A 16785-nucleotide genomic window follows, 5' to 3' on the forward strand; every position below is an offset into this window, starting at 1 on the left:
GTGCCTTAGCTGGCCATGGTATTTCTTCCAGTAGCTGCTCTGTTTAGTGATTATAACTGAATTTACCGTGGAAACAAATACTGACAGTTGTCTGAGTCAGATTGTGGTTCTGCCAGCCATGGAGTTTATGAATGCACCTAATGACTCAGTTTTCTGCAGTTCCAGAGCAGTGTGCAATCAGGAATAAAAGAGATGTTTACAGCGTAGTTATGGTTATTGTCAAACACAAGAAATATTTGCAAACATGCCTTAAAACCTCAAGGAAGGTGCCTGGACCTACCCTGTGGGTGGGCTGTGTCTGTCTGTCTGTAACCACTGTGCAAGAAGACAGGTTTGTACTTATCTTCTTTGGGAGCCATTGTGTGCTGGAGTGGCTGCAGAGAATTAAATCTGGTGTGCAATGCGACTCTCCTACCTGCTTCATGATAGACTGTACATCCAGTTATACATCAAAATTAATTCAAAAAGATGCTGCACAGGACAGGGTTGGAATCTCTGCCCTGTGCATTTACATTGCTGCCTGTCTGAGGTTTTCCTTTGCTTTAGTGTGCCCACTTGGGAATATGTTTGTGTCTCATCCTCCACCTCCTCAGGATAAAAGATTTCTTTTTAGTTTTCTGTTTGCATAGGACTTCAGGAAAAGAGACACGAGCGCATTTAGAATAGCAGCCCTCAGTTTTCCCAAGGATATGGGTGATGTTATTGCCAAGACATACAGATGCACCAGACAGGTGTAAAAATCACCTCCAGGGAATGCAAAAGTACAAAAGTGACTTAGATACAGCTACAGCTCACAGTACACTTTCCCCTTTCCTCCTTTCTTTGCTGAAGGATGTCATGCCAAGTTGCTTTCCTGCCTGAGATAGTGTGAACACTTGTCTTCCACTTACTTCTGTGGGACATGCACAAGGCAGAATCTGACTTTACAAGCTCTTACCATCCTTAGTAATGTCATTCCTTTGATAAGGCACCATATTATATACCTTTCTGCATTTCACATGTCATTAGATCTTTGATCATGAAAAGTCATAAATATAAATAAAGTATTATACTATCCCAGCAAGCTGCAAAATCATCTGTTTAGTCCCTGAAAGTGCTTTCAGAACAAACAGTGCTGTGAAATCATTGTTGGCAATGCCTATGTTATTCTTGCTCCTGATAAATGCACTATTGAAATAAACCAGCTCTCCCCGCATTAATGATCATTTGATTAAAGAAAACTTTCTAGTTAACATTTTGTAACAATGTAATAAGTAACTTTCAATTAAATTTTTCTATATGTGGGGAAAATGTGTAATGAATAAATCAGTAAAGACCACATAATGGAAGCCTATTAGCAGGGTGAATATATTCTTGTAACTCAAATTTCTATACCACTTTAGTATTATCTTCTATCAGAAGAGAAGGTACAATTACCAATTTTATCTTATCTAAGACTTATTATTAAAGAGTAGTAAAGGAAACTTCATTCCAGAAGCTATAATGTGATTTTTGATTAATGGTGGGATTTTTATGTGACAAGAATATTTCTCCTAGGCAAAGTAGGCACTTGTATCTTGCCTGAACTGACTTGTTTCTGGCAGGCTTTGCACTGACAGAAAGTTTTGCTTCTCTACAGATACATGTATTTGTCTGTGGATATAGCAGATTTAGGTGTACGGGATCTAATGCAACCTCAATCTATGCTACAAGAAAGGAGTTAAGCCTTTACTTTTCATTTTAATCCATTTAACAAGCCTCACTAAGCAATAAACACCTTCCACTTTATCTTATGAAATGTCAAAGCTGTAAAGTGAAAGGTTACAAATATGAGCAAAATTCATCATCACTTGAAGTGTTGCAGGTAGGTCCCACACTTGCAGGTAGGTGCAATAGTTATTGTTACTGCAAGCTCTGTGTGAATAATGATGGCCAATGGGATGTCCAAGAAATTATTCAAAGTACATGGAAAAGGGTATCCATTCAGGGTTTGTGACTTTACTACTTTCAACTAGATTTGTTTTTCCTAGATTCATCTTGGCTCCAAACAGCATAAATGCTATTTTGATTTCCCTTTTAATGTATATTTTTTCTTGCATTTGCATCTTCTTTCATATAAATGCACGTAGATTAATTTATATACATGTGTAGATAGATGTGCTTATGCCAATTGTCCTGGTTTCATCTGAGATAAACTAAATTTTCTTTCTCGTAGTTGGTATAGGGCTGTGTTTTGGATTTAGTATGAGAACAATGTTGATAACACTCTGAGATTTCATTGCTGAGTAGTGTTTACATCAAGTCATTCTTTCCTTCATCCTGCTGTGGAGGGGTGAGTGAGTGAGCAGCTGTGGGGTGCTTAGTTGCTGGCTGGGGTAAGACCACATTAATATATAAATATAACTCATATATTTAATAGTGCATATGGACAGGTATTTAGGTGATAACTCCAGGCTGGCTCATGTCTGACAAGTCCACCAATGAACTGACACTGACTGGCATATTCTTCTTTGCTTGCAATTTTTAAATCTCTATTGCCAATATAAATGTCATAGGTCATTGAAAATACATGGTGTCCTGATGCATGGTGCTGCTGTATTGAATAGAAGGTTTGCTTCAAATTCTATACAATTCAGTGGGTATTATTCCAGAGAAAATAAGTGTTTGTGTCAGATGAGACATACATGCAATTCATGGAATCCTTTAAATTGTTCAGAATGTCCCTTCAAATACCAATGGATTTTCTTTGGAGTGGGACCTCTAAACACTTTTAACAAGTTGGTTTTTTTGCCCTCCCTCGAAAATAAAGATGCAATCAGAATCATGTTCACACTCCTCAATCAATAAACTGGAAGAGCCAAAACCATTAAGCCTGTGCAACCAAATGTCTATTTCTGCCAGACTGTATGGCAGCAATATCTTTCCAGGTTGTACCCAAATTGGCTGAGTGACCATGGCCAGCAGCATTTCAACATCTGTGTTACTGCACATACAGCCGGCGGTGATTCTCCAGCTGCTCCTGCTGCCTTCTCCACAGTATCTGTAAATATGCACAGCATATGAAACACCTCTGCAAAGCCTCTTCCAGCTTGGAGACCTTCTCCTGCCACAAAAAAACCTCCTGCTGTTGATTCAGGTACAAATGGGCCACCAGTATATTTTCCAGGGCAACCACAGGAGTTGTGAACTCCATTCAAGTTCGCAGCAACAGTGCAGAGCCAGCATAGATTTTATCCATCCTCTTCAAGACTAGGAAAAAAAATGGGCCTTTGAATTAACCTCACATTAGAAAGATGATGGCATAATTTTAAATGCATCTTATCTTGTATGAAATATAATGGCTGTGCAGAATAATTTCCAGCTTCCCCTGCCGCTAATCTCTGAACAAATACAAACAAAAAACAGTAGCAGGTCAGAGCCCCCATAATTTATTCCTTTTCCCTTCCACTGAAATATTTTCCAGTCCTTCATTTATGTGCAATTTTTTGTTCTAAAACAGAATCCCCTTGAGATCTGGCATCTTGTTTGCAAGAGCGTCTGCAGGGAAAGCAAGGCTGATGGCAGCTGCAGCAACAAGAAAGGCTAAAATGAAATGGGACATGACATCTTCAGTTGTTGTATGGATGTGTGCAAACAGATTCAATGAGAAGCGCTCATTTTTACTTTAAAACCTCACAAATGTTTTTTTTATTACACAGTGTTTGCTCTTGTATCCCTGTTGTTTTGGCCCCAGTTTTTCCCTGTGGTGCATCCTGCCCTTTGGTTCATGGTGCCTGTGCCCTGCTTGTGATCCAAGCTGATGAACTGTGATTCTGAGCAATACCCAGGCAAGATAGGTATCCCCTCAGTCACAGGCATAAATTACACAGAGGACAGGCCTTTTCTGGTCTCAGGGTTTCATGGGGGAAGGGGAGCAATGATTATGATCTTTTAATTAACACTGCATTTAACATAGCGTGAAACAAAGGTGTTTGTTCAGGGGTTGACAAAACAGACTCAGAATCAAATCTGAGTTAATAGAATTTTAGACTTGGAGTTTGGGAGGAAGGAACATCCAGTGGGGTCATATTGTCCAAAGTCCCTGCACAGGGGAGTGCAACACAAAGGAAAGGGTTTAGGCACCAGTAATAAATGCTGCTGAGTTTCACTGCTCATCTGGCAGCTCAGGAACTAGACCCTCCCTTGCCACCTGCAATTTCACAGAAAGTCTTTGTCAAAAGAATCATCTTCATAAAAACGAAAACCCACAACCCTTTGCAACTTTTTGATATCTTATACTCATACCCTCATTCATACTCAATTTTTCATCAAACTATGGAATAGATATGAATCCTGGGGTTTCTCATGCTCTGTTTTGAGGCATTGTTGGTGTGAATTGATAATCTGGCAATGATGGGCATGGTCCAGCCAGGTTATTCAAAGTCATTCCACTCAACTAAAACTTGAAACTGTTCCTGTCATATAGAGTAAAATGCAGATTCTGGTGACATTCCTCACATGAATTATGGTGTTCATATGTATAATTGCTTTGGAAATTCTGCCTATGCTTTTCTTCCTTTCCACCCTTATCTCAGCACAGCTCTAATTCCATAGGACTTCTGTTGGGCCTTCCTATCATATCAGGTGCTGTGTGCACAGACAGATTTCACAAGTGCAAAAATCTATGCAGGATTTGGGACTTACACCACTACCTGGGCAAAAGCAGGGTCCAGTTAAAGGAAAAAAACCCCAAAACTAGAGAATGCCTTTAATGAGGTTAGAAAATAAAGGCTGAGGGGTTCTGCAGTCCCCTGGTTCAGACTGTACCTCTTCCCTGCATGCACAGGACCCCACACACCTGTAGGGTGGCAGAAAAACCCTGCAACAACCAAAAGTAATAACATGAGATTTCAGAATAAACTGCAAAGGCAGAACAAAGAATAAGGCCTGTGAACTATTACACTGGGTGTGATCCTCCTCTAACTTACAACTGGTGTAAATCAATTTACAATTGATGTAGGACTGATAGAGACCTGATGTGGCATAGATTAAACCCCTACTGAAATCAATGGAGTTAGGCAGGTATAAAACTTGAGGCAAAGGAGTGGAGAACTAATCTGATTATCTCAGAGTTATGAAAACATCATTTATTTTCAGAATTGACATACTTTGTGGTTTCTGCTGCTCGACTCTCCAAACATTCCCTTACACTTGAAAACTTTAAAGATTTATTGCACAGCGCTCAGTTTGGGTAGGTAATTAATTGTGATGACTATTTATTTTGGAGCTGCTTTTGTGTATTTTTGGAGAAAGAAGGAAGCTTGCTGCCAGGCAAGAGGGAATCTTTGTTTTGCTTCTTATAATTTGTGGCTATGTCAGTGGCTGACACATGAAGTTATAGGAATAGCTGCAGTTGCTTTTTTCTTTGTGAAAATGAACCGAGCATTTCCTAGTCCTCAGTTTTTTGTTATTTTTTTTTTCCACCTCCCAAGACTTTGGCATCTGTTGCTGTCAGATAATTTGTGGCACGGCCCACTTGACCCTTGGTTCATAGGTCATCAGAATCTATATGAAGGGGGTTATTCTCTGCTATTGTTGAGCAAGGGATTTACATCCTAACTCGTATTAATGCTTGTAAATCTCTCATGCATCATTGACAAGAGGAGGCCTAAATTACAATCATATTTGCTTATGAATACTACCAGAGCCCTGACACGGTCCAAACAGCCATGGAAATGGAATATTTGAGGAAGATGAAGTTTCAAGGGAAGTCTAACAGGACTCTGAACCTGCAAACCTTGCAGGAGTGCAGCTAGTTAAAAACTTAGAAATACATTATTAATTGTTTGAAAGGAAGCAAAATGTTGAGGAGAGGTATTGCAGCCTTGTGGCAACCAAGTCACACAGAGGAGACACAGCTGCCTGAGCAGTGTGGGTGAACAGGGGGAACTGCACTTGCTGGGATCAGGCACAGAGCTCTGGGAGGAACTCATCATCACAGGCAGTTTAGCTGTTCTTGATATAGCTTAAGAAACAGAGCACTGTGAAATCAAATGCTCTTATAAACACTACAAACAGGCATGCTGCAGTCCACTCTCTATGATCTATTTTTTATTATAACCATCTCCATCTTGGTGTCAGGCATTTGAAGTAAACTAGATATTTATTTAGGAAATCATAGGAAAAACTCCTTTTTTTTTGACTAACACTTTTAAAAATGTCACTAGCAATCAATATTCCTTTGAGGAGAAATCCTTGAGTAAGATGTGCATTTCCTCAAACAAGAACAAATCCTGTGATGAATTCTGTGTGCCTTGCCTTTATTCAGTTATCATTAAATTCACACTCAGCTTGAATCCATAGAGTCTGTATTGAGGAAGGAGTTTAAAATTTGGATAACAAATAGATTGTTAGTGATTTAATCACCTTAAGTACAGAAGAGTTCTTGGTAACCATAGAAAAATTATCTCAACATATAACACTCCTGAATTCAATCTAAAGTCAAAATAGTTTTGCTAATTCTGCAGATAATACTATATACTTGTTTTCCAGTTGTCAAAAGTGAAAATCAAAGAGTGCAGTCAGTTAATTTGCAATTAAAAACAGTGCATGCTTGCATATTCAATAATAAAATTAAGATATCTAATGACTGAACAAATGAGAAGAGAAATACCAATTTTATTTCTGATTTTACCTTGTCAGGACTTTTTACTGTTTTTTTCACCCTGTAGGAGCACATCTGCACATAGTCTACAGTTCCCTAGGCACAATATAAAGGACATTTTCCTCAGGTTCCTAAATGAGGGACTGAGGCTCTGAAGCAGAAGTTCCCTCTCATCCAAGGGGTTCCTCTGGCTCACAGGAGCTGCTGCATCAGTGCATTCCCTGTCACTGCATTCATTGCCACAAAGGTTACAAGTTCAAAAACTGAACAAATTTGAACAAGTTCTTCTTCCTAGAAACAGTAGTCTGTTATTCTAAAATAATCTTTCACAGCAGTTTTCTCATGTGCCTAAAAATATTTCTCATTATTATTGAATAAACTGAAATATTATGTCAAAATAATTAGTTACAAAAATCAGTTATTTACGATTTTTTTTTCCTTTCTTAGATATTAATGAATCTTTGCAGAGGAATTTTTTGATAGCTTGTTGTCCTTTAACTTAGGACCTATTTGTTTCAGTCCAGATGTTCATCATCTGGATGTTTCAGAGAAAAAAGCAGATGCATCTTTCCATGTGAGGAGAAAAGACTGTTTCCACACTTGTTATCACATCTTATTCTTAATGAATGATGAACACAGGATAAATTTTATTTTACCTATACGGTGAAAGATGTATGTGCCTATACATAATATATCCTGTATCATGGATACATTATTAAGCCAGTGTAATCACAAGGAACAAAAAAGGGATATTAAAGAAACACTTTTAAATTAAGTCAAAGATGTGTATGTGGGTTTAAGGCTGTCCACTTTATGGATATTATGCCTCATCATTTAAACTCCAGGTTAAATACCAGAACAAATCACTCTTTTGCAGGAAATAATAGAAAAACAAAGAAATGTAACTTAAGCACAATTCAATTAGATGCAAGGGAATTGAGCACCTCAATTCTTAATGAAATTAATGATCTTTTATAATCACAAATGGCCAGACCTTAATTTTACTTGCTATTTAAAAGATGACACCTAGAGTAAAGTCGTGTCCCATAAACCATTAAGTGTCTCTGGGATTCAGGAAAGACTGTCCCTTCCTGGATTAGTAAGAGAGTGTCTTGACACACCTTTAATACTTCCAATACCAAGACAGCTCAATTATGACTGCAAGATTTTGATTAAAAGGTAAGTGGAGCATCCCAAAGCCAAATGAGATCAAGCAAAGGGCACTCATTAGCTACAGTGGAATATGGCACCTGCCTAAAAGTCTCATCAGCAGCCATTGCCATATGCAGTTACTCTGATTTTTTACAGACTTGGTTATAGATAAGTTAAAAATAATAAAGGAGTGATTTTTAAATTATGTTAATCTTAGCTAAAAAAGTTTTTTCTTATGTCTTAGCAAAACCTACATCCCCGTGCAATCCCTTTACTTTCTGTCAACCATCCGTATAATACCTCATTTTACTCCTTTCCCCAGATATCTTTTATCAATTTTATGCCCATTATCTCATTCATTTAAGGACTTACCAGAAAGAATTTGAAATAATAAATTATAATGATCTGTTCGAATTTTCTTCAAAACAGAAATCTTTCCACCAACAACTGAGTTAGGATTGACTTCCAAAAAAATTACTCTCACAATATGAAAAATAACCTTCCACTATCTGAGAAATATCTGAGAAATAATAGTCTGAGAAAGTTAATAAGTTGGGAAAGTCACCCCAAATTTTAGTTACTGAAGTTGGGAGGACAGGGATTCTTGTGCAATATAGGACTGCACACAAGGAAGAGGTCAAGTATCCTGGGATTTTGGTTTCACCAAATAAATATAGACCGACTCGTGGCATTGACTTCCAAGCTTGTACAAATAGATGTAAAATGAAAAAGTGAATGAAGCAATATTAGAAATGTCAGTGTATCAGAGCCTGAACAATAGCAGTATTTCGGCAAAACTTCTACCCTGTTTTGCAAACCCTCTAAGCTTTCTGAGCTGAGCAATAATGACTATTTCTTCATATCCCCTCATTATGACTTTCCTACAAATAGTTCTTGACAGTAGAGTCATTATCCCAAACTTCTAGAATCCAAAAAATAATATCTATTGAGAGACTTTTGTTCTTTCCGTGTGACCCTCACATCACAACCAGATGGTAAATTACTGCATTTTTCCTCCTAAAGGGCTGGGAAGATGTAGCCCATACTGACTTAATCTGAGCTTGATGAAGTGGTTTGTATTTGAGATAACAAGATTAGATTATCACAGTTTATTAGTTTAAAGTCTTTCTGACAGAGCCTTGTGTTACCTGGTATTAAACCATGAATCATCTCTGCGTGCATTCCACGGGCCAAGTTCTCCCCTGGCATAAAATGACACAACTCCTCTGATGTCCTCAGAGCTGCCCTTGCCAAGCACAGCTGAGGATCTGGCCCTTATCACACAATAAGTTATTGAAATGTCAGTCTTTAGGGAGCTCACCAGCCTGATCTACCTCACCAGTCCTGGTTAGTCATGCCCTGGGGGTAGCTGTGGTAATCTCCATTCAGTCTGTACTTCTGGATTGGAACTGTTTGGAAATAATTCTTTCAGCTGCACACCTTGCCTTTGGGAATTTTGCCAAGAGGTTTCTTGCTCTGTTTTGAAATAAAGACTCACATCTCTACTGAGATTTTGGCTCCATTCCCTGTTGCAGAATTTTCAGTAAGTTATTAGGTGCATCATTACCCCATTTCATTTCCTGGCTGTTCTGACTACCACTCTCATACTTGTACACTGAAGCCACCAAGATCTTTTCCTCAGCCCTCCCCTGAGTGTCTGATCCAAATCCCACTGAACTCCACTCAAAGTTTCCCAGCAAACTTTCTCAGACTCCTAGGAGAAAATAATGAAAGATATCTAAAGTTTTTGATCATGAAATCTTTTATGCCACAGGTTGAGATGTTGGAGTGGAGCACAGAGAAGCAACAGGGAGATGAGATTTTCATTTCTGCAATGTCTTCTACAGGTTTTCCTCTGCCTCTGTACCTGCAGGAAGAAAATCTCTTGGAAAACACTTATGGACTTTTTTGTTTCAATTTGAACCATACTGCCTCCTGCTGAAAATGAGAAACTGACTTCACTGGAAACTTTCTACAGATTGATCAGGTTCATGATTTTTAAGGAGAGAGAAGATTCTGAAATAACTATTTGTGGATCTCTAAGTTTACTGTGGGTCTCTGCAATTAATCTATAATATACCAGTGGGATATTGTGTTGATTCATATTTCTGTATTCTCAGTGTTCAATCTCATAGGGTGCTTTGTTAGGATCAAGAGCATGAGAAAAGATGAGCACACAGACAGGTTTCCCTGAATAAAGGATATGGCTCATTCTTAGGATTCAAGCGGCTAGCTAAAAAAAAAGCTTTTTGTAGAGAGAAGGAAAAACTCAATGTGGCAGGAGCATCTTCCATCCAAATTTGCACACTTTTGAAGGCTGAAAAAGTCTAATCTTCCTGAACACACAAAAAATCAAATAGTAGGAGATTTCTCCTTCACCCATGTCTCCAGCCTGCATCATGAACTCTGGCAAATAATCTCACTCTCTTTTTCTGGACTTCTGCCCCGTGTCTGTATGTCCTCTGCTTCCCTCTCCTCACTCCTCCAAACATTCCCCAATGGCCAGGCACTTGCCAGTGCTGTTTGGGTGATGACATGTTCCATGGCTTTGATTTGGAGACTGCTATAGTTTCATAAGTGACTGTAAGTTCTTTTCAGCTCTCTGGAATGAAGGGCAGCTGTTACACCTTGGGCCTCAATAACATTTTGTCCAGCCACCACCAACTTCTTCATCACCTCACTGAGCCAGCACTGGTCCTGAACTCTTTGTTGGCTTGTCCTCTGGACTCTAACATCCTTGAGTCTGCTGTTTTCCTCTTCTCCCACTGCTCTGCTGCCTCCTCCATCTCAAACAGACACAAAAATACTCATGACCAATGTCACTGAAATCCCCTTCAATGCTTGCTTTTCCTTCAGGTCTTGAAACCTGACTGTATTTGGGATGGAGATCACTGGAGTTTCAGCTGTTTACTTGCAGACTACCACTTATTAATCATTTCAAGTAGAGGACAATTTTAATTCCCACAAAGCCACCTGATTTTTTTTTCAGTTTCTTTGGTTATGCAGACTAACAGCTTGGGTGCCTGCTGGGTTCTGAGCAGCAGGACCTGCCCCATGTGTTTTCTCTCAAGTTATTCACTGTTAAAGGTCTTCAATAGAGAACCTCTCAAATTAAAAGTAGGCAAAAAAAGCACCCATTAGAAATCATGTGTGTTTGGTCCTGAAGCAGAAGACCAGGAACAAAAGTTGGTTGAGCTTTTTGCCTCTGACTTGAGAGGGAACTATTAGAGGGCACATCAGAGAAGGCAGAGATGACTGGGAGAGGGATTCCTAGAACAGCAGAATTCCTACTCTAGAAACTCTTTTTAGGGGAACAGCACTAGCTCTTCAAAGAAAGGAATGGTTGTCTGCCAAGTGTTTCAGAATATTAATCATCCAGTTTTTGCCAAGTGTTTGGAAACAGAACCATGGGATAATTTGGGTTGGAGAGACCTTTAAAAGTCATCTAGTCCAAGCCCCCCACTATGAGCAGGGACATCTGTAATTCCAACAGGTTGTTCATCCCTTTAATGTTCCAGGGATGAGGCTTCTGCCACTGCCAGAGATTCAGCTCTGGTAAATCACTTGGGAATCTTCTCCCTGACCTCAGCTCCTATCTAGACCAGATCTCAGCAGAGATTTTAAAAGATTTCTTCAGAAAAGTATCAGAGACAGTTTCAATTCAGTGCTGGGAAATGAGACACTCAGCACTAACAGATTTAATATTCATCTTGTCACAGACTAGGTTGCACTACTGATCTTTGAGCTCTCACAAAAAGCATCCTATCGAGTTTCTGCTGAAATCTCTTGAATGCTCAGCAGCATGACCATACAGAGGAATATAGAGAACAGGAAATTATTTTTTCCCCAAAATTTTGATGCACTGTTTACAGATAAAATGGCAAAATGCAGTAAATATATGCTTATGAGCACATTCAGTGGTATACTTATAAAAATATTAATCTTAGAAACTTTTTATTTGAAATTTGTGAATATTAAAACATAAATGAATTTTTGTTATCTATGTGCACTCAACTTTGCTTGAAATGCTATTAAAGCTTCGGACTATTTAAACAATAATAGTTTGGATGTCTAGAAAACCTTGCAGAATTCATGAGGGATTTTTTCAGGCTCTTCATAGACATTATTAAAGCTGTGAGAAACTCTTGTTTTCTCCTGTACTCTTGGTACTATTTACAACTATTTAATACTACCTCATGTGCTACATCCAAGGTCAAACTGCAAATCAGTAACAAAAGCAGTGTCAGAACTGGGATATCCTGAGACCTGCCTGAGCTACTGGGCATTGACTTCCACCAGACCATGCTACCAGTTACAGAAAATAACTTTTGATTGCTCAGAGAACCATCCCAGTACAGTTACTATTAACACTTATCAAAAAAGGCTGCATGAACCAGGCTGAAGGAAAAAAACCCCAAACTTGTAAATGTGCTATTGACAGGCAATTTCATTAAATCTGGTTTCACTTTATTTGGGTTATATATATTCCATTTCATAAAAACCTTATCGTAAAGATCTAAATCTGTGAAGAAAGACATTAAGCAATTCTTTATTATCTCTGCTGGTCCATTAAAATAAATCACATCTATCCCTTCCCCTATTATTCCAGGGAGTGCAAGGGCTGATGTATTTTGGCATAATTGCTTTGGCATCCCAGGTTTATTTTGTCACTGTGGTTGTGCAAGTGTAATATTAAAGGAGTAATCATCTTTTTTTTCTGTGTGGCACATCACCACAGTATATGAGCAATATACAGTCTGTAGATTTTGTAATATATAAACTTTTCAAAAATTTTATTGGCATTTTTTTGGATAAAGACACATGTCAGACTGCACCCAGTTTATTCATACACTGTAAGGTGTTTTCTGGATTCCTAATTTATTAACAATGGTCATTTGTTACACTGACAACTTAGCAAAACAGATTACTTAGAAGTTATGATAGGGTAATTCTGCTTCTTGGAGCCTCTGTAATGAATCACCATTTTCCCTCCCTCCCTTGACCTAATTTCAAAATCATATACCTGTATAAAATATTGTGATGAGAATTGTGTCTAATTATCTTCTAAATTTTTCTTTTAATTGCTAGAAGGATGCCCATTCTTGAATAAGGGAGATATTCATGATGTAATAGTGTTAGATAGTCCTTGAAATCTAGATTAATTATTAGTTGTGTGGACTTCTGAGAGTTTTTGATGTATTCATTTGCATTCACAAAGATGGCTTTTTAATTAAAGAGAGTTTTTGAACTTATACAAATGAGCCTTTTGCAAATGTCCCTAGAAACATGGAAAGTGTTAAAAGTGAGAAGAATTGAAATTTTCCTGAACCATTACCTCTTGCTGCAAACACTGAATGACCAAAAGCATTTGAAACTCCAGACCTCATGTCAGCAGCTCTAGTGGATCTCCAGGACCAAGCAGAATTATAAAAGCCTGTGCTCTGTGTTTCAAATACCACAGAAATGGTTCTGTACAAAAGAGCAATGTCAGAATATCTGATTTCCATTTCAGCTTCCACCACAGCATATGTTTCTACCTTTACCTGCATGCTTATTTTTTCCTCTTTAGAAATTAGATCCTCTTTCCCAAGGACTCCAATGTTAAATGTTTCCTCATTGTAACTCTTATGATCCCTTGTTGCCACCTCAGACTTCTGGTTTTTCTTTCTTTCTTTTTCTTTGTTTGAGATCAAGAGAACAAACCGAAAGCTTTCAGTCTCCAGGTCTGTTTCACAGATCTGTAAATGGTACCATATTTCCTGTATTACAGCCATTCAGTTCTTAACGCAGCCTAACATCTAATTTACAATTTTGACTGCTGCTACATATTGAATTTGAGCAGATGTCTTTACTGAGCTGTCCATAGTGATGCCTAAATCATTTTCCCCAGAAGTTCACAGCAAAATCGGATCCTGGAGGAGTGAATACATAGTTTAATTTGTACCTTCTAAAGTAAATTATTTTGTAAAGAAGTGGAATCTCATCTGACAGAATACTGTCTACCAGAGCCACTCATACCCCTCTGCCAGGGCTGGCTGCCTAATTTCAGTTTTCAGCATGAGCATAACACCAGCCCCTTACACAACTGTGGTTCTATTCCAGAGCTGTGCCATGGTGAGACTGGGACCTTTAAACCTCCTCCATGATCCTGTCTCCTCCAGAGCTCCCCCTCACACACAAAACTGTAATCCAGACTTACAGGTGTCTTTAGTTTGGTCTTGTGATGACTTTTTAAAATCTGTATCACAGATATCCACTGATCTTCCCATGTCTCCTCTTGTAAGTTTTCTTAAGGGGGAATAAAACACATTTATTTGCCTCTGTTTCCTCCTATGTTTTCTTGAAGATATAGCAGTTCAGGGTGCTCATTATTATCTTCATAATTTTTTTTGGTGTGTTTAGCCCGGCCATTATACTATATCTAGTATAAAGTATATACTTTACAGTGTATATATAGTATATACTACTATACAGTGCGGCCAGCACTACCTATCTGGCCAAATATACTATATCCACTTAGAGCACATCTATTCCATGTCTCATTTCCAGGAGAATTAATGTTTGATCTAAATTTCCCTAAAACAAAGTAAATATTTGACTGGATCAGGCCTATTTTATTATTTTTACTGTTGTTCATGCCCTCTGTTTTCATGTCTTTTGTCTCTAATGCTGTCTAAACTTGATGACATGTGCAAGGTACAGAGTAATGTAGGTATTAGTCTTTCAATTTGTTGGAAAATAACATTAAATGCTGCTCTGGTTCCCATTTCTCTTCTATGTTTATTCATGTTTTCATTTTTGAAAGTGCTTCTTTTCTGTTCTGAGGGACTCAAATAATTAATTTCAGCCTCTGGTTACTTGTTTTTCCAATTTCTTGCACTTCTCAGACACAGAACCATAGATTCCCATCTTCCAGAAACTTTTCCTTCTTTGCTTCACTTGGGGAAAAGTTTAATTTTCAGAAAATATTTTCTGTTGCTTGAATAGACAATTGCAACTTGGATTTTGACTGTTTCTTCCCTGGTAGCTTTCCTGCTCTGTAATTGTATTTGGTAGTGAAATGTGAACACTATCCATGGTTCTGTCAGTATTTCTTTAAACACATTCTGTGTTGAATTCCTTTCCCTGAATTTTCCCTTGAGTATATTTCTATGGAAATAAACAGTGTATTTTTTCTTCCCTTTCACATGCATACATACATATTGCTTAAAAGCCAAATTGTGGTTATTCCTACCATGACCACAGTGGTATTTAAGGTGTCACAGCATGTCCAGCTCATGTCCTGCAGTGCAGGGGTTGTTCTGAGCAGGGGTTTTTCTGTCCTGTCACCCAGACATTCCTTTCCCTGACCCTCTTCTAAGCCAGGACACACAAAGGCATTTATTCTTCACCAAATTTTTTGTTGTCCTCCTTCCAGTGTTTTCCAGTGACCTGCACCATTGGAATTGTTTCTATTGCAGTTTCTGCTGCTCTCTGTGTTGCTGTGAGATGGGAATTTTACCTGTAAAGTTTCTGCACCAAGGTCTACATGAAGACCTTGAGACCCCCTGAAGTTCTCCTTGAAAAACAAGAGGAAGAAAAACACACCTGAATGAATATTTAATATCTGGAGAGTCAGGTCCCAGGAGAGGAGACCTGGAGGTTCAAGTTGTGATTGTGTCTGCCTTTGAGGGGCACCTTGAACCTGAACTTCTGACAGCTGGGTGAAAGATGCAGTCAGCAGACTTGTGGAGTCTGTCTTAAAGCCACTTTTCTTTTTTGGGATATAACTAAAGATTATTATTACAAAATGTGAGGGAGTTAATGGTCACTGATGCCATCACTAATTTATCTTTCTCACTTTTTTTTTTTGAAAGCTGTATTTAAATTGATATTTTTCTGTGAAAGATTTTGCTTTCTCCAAGACTGACTCAAGTGGGAATACTAGAGTCTAAAAACACTCCCACACATGCAATTCTATTGAACCATCTTCTTTTAACCTTCACAGGTGAATATCTGCACTTAGCTTCAGAAAACATTTTGCTTTCCTGTTGGGTTGCAGACATTTACCCATCTCCAATCCGAAATATCGATTTTGCTCATATACTTAGACCCACAGTTAGTGCTGAACCAACTTCCTTGATTTAGCACTTTTATTGTGTATAGAATTCATCTGGTTTTAACATTTCCTCAAATCTTTGGTTTAAATAAATCTTCCCAAAATATTCCTGGTCTTCCTTGAAGGCAGTCTGTTTTCATGTTGCTTAAAATGTAAACCATCCGTGCAATGCACGGATGCAAACCTCCAGGCAATTCATTTTCTAATTTGTTTTCTCCCACACTGGAAACACAAGAACATGTACTTCATTTACATCTATTATTACTATATTATAGATATTGTTATTATTATTAACATTATTATTATTATTTACTCTGGGGGTGCAATGTACCCTCAGGCAGATAACATTGTAAATTGAAACCAGATGTCCAACGAGTTGATGGCACAGAGATTTCCAAGCAGGACTGAAATCTTTTCCTAAAATTCACAATGTTGCCGACAAACTAATGTGAGTCTGCGTGACAAACAGTGAACAGATCACAGCAAGCCTGAAATAATGTCACATATCACCATGTGTTTACACAAAACTCCCTCTTTTCACAGTTTTGCGTTTGCTTTTCAAACACAAAGTGAAAAAATAACAAAATTAGGGAAGAGGCTACAGTAAGATTAGAAAATAGGGAAGGTACATTCGGAAGCCATTAACATCCCAATGCTACCAACTAAAGCTAGCTTTAAGATAGTCCCTCCTGGGAGGATACTTCAAAGATCCTCGAATAAAAAAGGCAATTTATTGGCTAAGTGATCTTCTTAGAGGCCCCAAATTTCCTACCCAGCCCATTTGTTTTTCATTCCTCTTAAATTTTAAAGTCACCTTTGCAATTGCTCAAGATCTTTAAGGAATTTTTTTTAGAAATCACGCTAATTGGCCTATTTTTACTCCCCTCTCTCTGCCCTTACAGGCTAGGAGGCT

Source organism: Erithacus rubecula, assembly GCF_903797595.1.
Source record: "Erithacus rubecula genome assembly, chromosome: 8".
In the NCBI taxonomy this organism is placed as follows: domain Eukaryota; kingdom Metazoa; phylum Chordata; class Aves; order Passeriformes; family Muscicapidae; genus Erithacus; species Erithacus rubecula.